Below are 6,394 nucleotides of genomic sequence, written 5' to 3' on the forward strand. Positions count from 1 at the left end.
GAGAAGATACAAAATAGGGCGTTTTATGTTAAGTGGCGCTCAGAAAAATGATAGGTTTTTTTTAGGGTGTAATAGTGTTGTAGCCACACACAAACAATTATAATAATAATAAAAACAAAAGAAAGCTGAGCGAGAAGTTTTCGTCACCCCCACATTTCACCCCCTTTATCGCCTGGGGCGGTGTAAAAAAGACAAATCGCCCCAATTTGCCTAATTTTCTCGCCCACTACGGTGAGCCTTAGGGGTGTTTGGCTTTTCTTTTTTTCATCAATTATAACTTTTTGAAAAATTAAAAAGTTGTATATGATGTTTGGTAAACCATAAGACTTTATGAATATTAACTTATGGAGTAAAATAAAGGGGTTTTGAAAATTTATAAATATGTAACTTATTAACTTAATGAGTTTGATGTACCTATTACACCACTCTAACCTCAAAACCTATTACACTTTACACCCATTTTAAAAAAGAGTGTCATTTTTAGTCATTTTGTTTTTTCCCAACATATAAGCTAATCCATACATTTTTTTGAAAACTTCTTTTAAAAATTCATAAGTTAATAAGTATTTTTAACAAAAAGTCCTTTTTCACTTAAATAGGCAATCCCAAACACACAAATTTTACAAATCTTTCCAAACGTTACAAATTACACAACTATTGTAATATAAAAACTTCAAGAAACTCCAAGAGATATCTGATATTTACCCAAGCACCATCCGGAAACATATCGGCTTCGCATTCTCCACAAGAATTTTATGAAATGCTTTTAATGTTTCTTGTTGGGCAAAAGCACATGAGAGCATATGACAAGTTGAATTCCAACGGATTGGAACATCCCAAGTAGCCCCAAAATATTTTCTTTCCACCAACTTGTAATATTTTTGTAATCTTAGAAGTCTTCTTTCCTAATTATAAAAATATCTTAGTGACATATATATGACCTCCCTCAATGGTTTCATGCTCGAGGCCGCCTTAAACAATCAAATTAATAATATGGACAACGCATCGAGTGTGAAAAAAACTTTCGGTTGCAAGCGATAAATATTTTAAATATAACTTATCAACCGTCGCGGTATTGTTTGTTACGTTATCAAACGACATTAATGAAAATATTTTTTTTCCATAAATTAAAATCGTTATTATCTCATTTAGAATTTTAAACAATTTAACGGCGATATGTGAACACGAAAATTTTTAAAATGCGATGGTGTGTTTCATCATTTGCCAAGATACATGATCGACCCAATGAGCGTTGGCACAAAGGTAGGATTCCAGCAAACCATTTGGTGTCACCAAACATCACTAGTTAAGTTGACACTCGTTTATAAGGTTCGAAAAAACTCAATTAAATATTTTTTGCACATTTCCACAATTTTAAACAATGACGTATAATGGTGGTGCGACTTACATGAGTGTAAGGAGGTTGGAGCGTCTCTCGAATCATGGTCGTTAAATGTAGGTCCCCCCGGGGCGTCGCCGATCGATACGAGATCCGCACGAGGTCTAGGAGTAAGCGAAGTTCAGACTTAAGCGAAGTTATCCACAACTTTGCCAAATCAGGCGAATTTAGAAAAGAGAGCGAAGTTACGAATTCAAACGAAGTTCAGACTTAAGCGAAGTTAACTTCAACTTCGCCTACAGTACTGTTAAGAATAAAATTTTTGTTTTTCGGGTTTCTTTGTGTTTCGTGAAAGATGACTTCTATAAACATTACGGAACTGGTGAAGATGGAAGTGGAAGCGGGTTCAGCTACTAAGGCACCAAAGATGCTTAAGGGAACCGATTTCGTGGCGTGGAAGGATCGGTTTGAACAATATGTCAAATACCAAGATGCTAAGATGTGGGTATACATTCAAGATGGATACATTCCACCAACTGCTGAGTATGAGGGTCGTGATCAGATTAAGAAATACAACAAGATGGAAGAGGAAGAAAAGAAAATGTATGAGGCTGAAAGCAAAGCTCATGCAGCGATTACAATGGCTCTTCCACAAGAGATTCTTCACACCTTCAGGAAGTATAAAACTGCTAGAGAACTTTGGGAAGCGCTTGAAAACCGATTTGAGGGTAATGTGAGGATTCGTGCATCAAAGATTAAACTACTTAAAACCCAATTCTCGGTGTTCAAGTACTTGAAGAATGAATCACTTGATGATATCATCACGAGATATTATCATCTGATGACCGAACTCAGCAATTATTCCATTGCTTACAAAGAAGATGAGATCGTGGAAAAGCTTCTTGATGCTCTCCCACCGAAATGGGAGATGTACACTGTCTTGATGAGAGAAGACAAAGAGTTTGGCGACTATGACTTGGAAACAGCAGTCAACAAACTAAGAACTTTTGAACTTAACATGGTTCGTAAAGAGACACCAACTGATCAGGTTCAGGATCCAGGAATGTATGGTGCAAAAGTTAACTCAAGTTCAAGTTCGAAGTCTGAATCATCTGCTTATTACTCAAAGGGAGACTCGGGCGCTAACTCAACACATGAAGGTCATGTATCTCTCAACATGAATGGTGATGTATGTTTTGTAGCTGGTGGATCAAATACTTCTAAACCTCAAGCAACCAAAGGTAGTTTTTCCTCAAATGTTCCAAACAACAACTACTCTAAGATGCCCATGAGTGTTAAATCTGCTGAACAGCAGTTTGCTCTCTATGCATCTTTCATTGCTTCGTACGAAAATTACATTCAAGGTAAGATTGTTGATCCTGCAACGTTAGACGAAGACTATGATCAGATCGATGCTGATGATCTGGAAGAGATGGATCTGCAGTGGCAGATGGCGATGATAGTCAGAAGGGTTAAGAGGTTTATGAAAAAGACAGGTAGAAAGTTTGTTGGTGAGAGACCAGGTTTTGACAAGTCAAAGGTGCGGTGTTATAACTGTCAACAGAATGGCCACTTTGCGAAGGAGTGCACAAATGAACATGTAGAACGCAGTCAAAACAGGTCTACACAACAGAGTGGGGGTGGTAATGAGAATAGGGCTATGATATCCAGACAGAACGGGGAGTACAACTGGAATCTGCATGTTGAGGAAGTGTTCGAACAGGCCAATTTAGCGAACATTGAAACTGCAGGAAGTGAGAAAGTAACTGGAGAAAATAAAGCCTACATGGCAGAAGTGACAGACCAGCTCTCCGAGGTAAGTACCAAACTCCCTTGTACTAAATGTGAACATCTGTCTGAACAATTGACAACTATAACTGATCAGTTTGTTAGTTTGGATGCTCAATTTAAAACATTAAAAGAAGATCATCATTTCACTAAAGCTAGAGAAAACAGTTATAAGGTAAAAATAAAAGCTAGTGAGAAAGATATTAGAAGTCTTAAAGCCAGTCTAGCTGAGAAAATACAAGTAATTGATCTTAGCTATGAAGTGTTAGAAAAGAAAACCAAACTAATAGCTAAAAGGGATAAACAGATAGCTGATCACCAGGTGAAAGTGGTGGAACTAAACAGGAAACTTGAGCAATTCAGAAATTCCTCTGCTATACTTGATCACCTCGTTAGTGATCAAGGTTCCCCAGTTAAAAGGGGAGGAATTGGATATCATGAAGTTCCACCAACTTACAATCATAACTATACTTATGATCCTAGTAATCAGAAATCTGTTGATGTTGATTTTGGTCAGACAGTTCCGGTTAAGGTTACTATTAAAGAACCAGAAGTTAGTAAAGGCGAAACAAGTAAGCCTGTTTCGAGTGTTAAGATTTCTGTTCCTAGTCCTGTCTCATCAAACCCAGACAAGTCATCCGAGTCGAGTGAGACAAAAGAAAAGGCAGTGTTACCAAAAAGTGAAGAGAAACATAAAACAACTGAAAAGAAATCTCCACTAAACCCGTATGTCCCACCATATGTGAGACAAACGGGCAGTAATGCAGCCTCAACATCTCAAACAACTATTGAAAAGAAAGTTGAACACATGAGTTGTTTCAGATGTAATCAATTAGGACACCTAATTGCTGATTGCCCTCTGAAGCAGAGATTCAGAGGTATGAGGTCTTCAAAAACTGAGAATAGAACTAACGGTAATCACTATAATGGTAAAAATGAAAACTCATCAAAGTTCAGACATTGGACTAATCCAGGTTTTCAAAGAAATCGATCTCAGTTTTTCACTGCTAACAACCAAACCATAAGTAATAATTCATTTAATTCACGAAGGTTTGGATGGCCTCATAGTCAATCTACAAGAAGGTATCCTTTTAGGACTTACAGAAATTATACTAATACAAACTTTGGACAGCCAAAGTACGGACCCAAGACCAATAGGTATTGGGTCCCCATATTTTAATCCTCTGCTTTAATCGTGCAGGAACAGTTGAACAGGGCTGCAAACAATCTATGGGTTATAGATAGCGGCTATTCCCGGCACATGACGGGTAACAAGAATTTGTTACACGAATGGAAACCTGTTCAGGGAGGAAGAGTGAGTTTTGCTGGAGAGAGCGGTGGAAGGATCACAGGAATTGGGACGCTGACTAACGGAAAAATGACGTTAGAGAAAGTGAATTTCGTTGAAGAACTGAAGCATAATCTGCTGAGTGTATCGCAGATCTGTGACAAAGATTACACCGTGCACTTTACCAAGAATGAAGCGATCGTGCTGTATCCTGGTTTCAAGATACCAGAGGATTGGATAGTTATGAAGGCTCCAAGAGAAAAGAATACGTATATTATGGACATGAGGTCGACTGAGATGGCAACAGAAGAATCTTGTCTTTTGTCAAAAGCAACTGAATCGGAGTCCGAGTTATGGCATAGAAGAATGGGGCATATTCATCTTCGGAAAATGAACTACATTGTCAAGAATGGGCTTGTGTTGGGTGTTCACTTGAAGAATTTCAACTTTGAAGACCAATGCTTATCGTGCAAAAAGGGAAAGCAACACAAGAAATCCCATCACACCAAGAAGGTTAATTCAATAGTCAGTACCCTAGACCTACTTCACATGGATCTCTTCGGTCCCGTGAATGTAAAAAGCCTAGGTGGAACATCATACTGCCTGGTGATCACTGATGATTTCTTTCGATACTCTTGGGTATATTTCCTGAAGTCAAAGGATGAAACGGTTCAGATGGTAATAAATTTGATTACCAAAGTTGAGAATATTATGGGAAAAAGAGTTAAATACATCAGGAGTGACAATGGGACTGAGTTCAAAAATTATCAGATGGAGATCTTCTGCTTACAGAAAGGGATAGAACACCAGTACAGCGCTCCGTATACTCCGCAACAAAATGGAGTGGCTGAGAGGAAGAACAGAACGTTAATTGAAGGAGCCAGAACCATGCTGGCTGATTCGAAACTTCCTGTGGTGTTCTGGGCTGAAGCTGTTGCAACAGCCTGTTATATCCTTAATAGAGTTTTAACTGTTAAAAGACTAAATAAAACATGTTATGAACTTATGCATCGGAGAAAGCCCAACTTGAGTGGTCTCGAACCATTCGGGTCCCCGTGTTCGATATTAAAGACAAATTCTAAATTTGGTGAAATAGCCGACGAAGGCATTTTAGTCGGATATGTTGTTGGGACTCCCAACAGACGAGTCTTTAATACATCGACCAGCAAGGTTGAGGTGGTGTGTAACACTGATATCACAAGTTACAAATCACCAAAACCAAGCACGGGACCCGCTGGGGTTTTCGACTATGATAGGCTTTTTAAATCTTTTAACATACCTTACTTGGATTGTGCAGAAGTTGATGAAAGAATAGCTACGAAGATGCTTTACGATGAGGAAGACAATGTTGTGCAAAGACCGCTGTATGATGAATGTCAACCTTCCTCGTCAAATGCTGTCGATACCCCTGCTGCCTCTACCGAAGAGGAATTTTTCAATCCTTTTCACTCTCAACAACAATCTCCCATTGATGAGCTACCTTCGAACCTGGAAGACAATCTGCAAGTCAGTGCGGTTCCGACTACGAGAGTTCACAAAAATCACCCTTTGGAGAACGTGATAGGTGATCTGTCCGACGGTGTACAAACAAGACAAAGCTTGAATGAGCACACCTGTGTTTACACAAGCATTAAAGATACGGGCATAATTAACGAATGCTTGTACACTTGCTTCATCAGCCAGATTGAACCAAAGAACTATCAAATGGCTCTCAAGGACAGCTCGTAGGTCGAAGCCATGCAAGAAGAGTTAGCCCAGTTCAAAAAGATGGAGGTATGGAACTTGGTTGCAAAACCGAAGAATGTGCATGCGATTGGCACCAAATGGGTTTTCAAATGCAAGAGAGATGAGGAAGAAATTATTATCAGGAACAAGGCGAGGCTGGTTGTAAAAGGTTTTAATCAGCAAGAGGGGATTGACTACAATGAGGTGTTTGCTCCTGTGGCGAGATTGGAAGCCATTCGATTGTTTTTGGCATT

Source organism: Bidens hawaiensis, unplaced genomic scaffold (genome assembly GCF_021521415.1).
Source record: "Bidens hawaiensis isolate Kalapana, Puna unplaced genomic scaffold, B.hawaiensis_p1.1 tig00000369_1, whole genome shotgun sequence".
In the NCBI taxonomy this organism is placed as follows: domain Eukaryota; kingdom Viridiplantae; phylum Streptophyta; class Magnoliopsida; order Asterales; family Asteraceae; genus Bidens; species Bidens hawaiensis.